Source organism: Bison bison, unplaced genomic scaffold (assembly GCF_000754665.1).
Source record: "Bison bison bison isolate TAMUID 2011002044 unplaced genomic scaffold, Bison_UMD1.0 scf7180017861227, whole genome shotgun sequence".
Taxonomy (NCBI): Eukaryota; Metazoa; Chordata; class Mammalia; order Artiodactyla; family Bovidae; genus Bison; species Bison bison.
The window spans coordinates 10305-11164 of NW_011491799.1; positions in this window are offsets into that span (position 1 = coordinate 10305).

An 860-nucleotide genomic window follows, 5' to 3' on the forward strand; every position below is an offset into this window, starting at 1 on the left:
GGGCTCCCATCTCCGGATGGGCTGAGGAGGGGTGCCAGTCCAGCCCGTCCCCAGAGACAGGGACAGGGAGGCTTGGGAGCTGAGTGTCAGCATTGTTGGCTGGTCCCTGAACCAGGGAACTATAGGATCAGGAGGCATGGGGAGTGTACAGGCCTGGCACAAATCACCCACAGGAGGGTCCCTGCCCCCAAAGCGTGACAGCCCAGCCTTACCTCTCCAGGGACCTGCCATCACCCCCGCAGCACAAAGGAGAGACAGAGAGATGCAGTCACACACGAAAAGCGCACAACTGGGTGGCCCGGGGGCATGGGCTCCACCCCCAGCTCACCTGTACTCGCCGAAGGTTTCGTCCTTCATGGGCCGGGCCTCTGAGTCCACCTGGGTGTCCTCCTTGTCCTTCACTGCAGACACAGAGCAGGCCCAGCTGCTCACCCTGCCCCATCACCCAGCCTGGCCCCAGGCACATGGGCCTGGTCCTTCACATGCTCAACACTGACAGCTCCCCTCGGGCTACCTGCCCGCCACCCGCAGTGTGCCCATGTTGTCCTGCCCGGGCTCAGGGACCAAGGGGGGGGGCCACAGCCAGGATGTACCCGAGTACTTGCCACCCTTGCTGCGCTTAATGAAGCACAGGATGAGTAAGACAAGAAGCAGGACAACGATGGCACTGATGAAGCCGATGAACCAGCCCTCAGTGGCAAAGCCAGCGGGAGGCAGCCTCACTCGGCCTGCGGAGGGGAGAGGAGGCAGGAGACTGAGGCCAAGTCCAGGGTTGAATGCGGAGGGCCCCCAGGGACACTGCAGTTGCAGGACCCGAGCCCACCCTGTCAGTCCCCAGCCTTGGTCAAGGACCTCCCTCC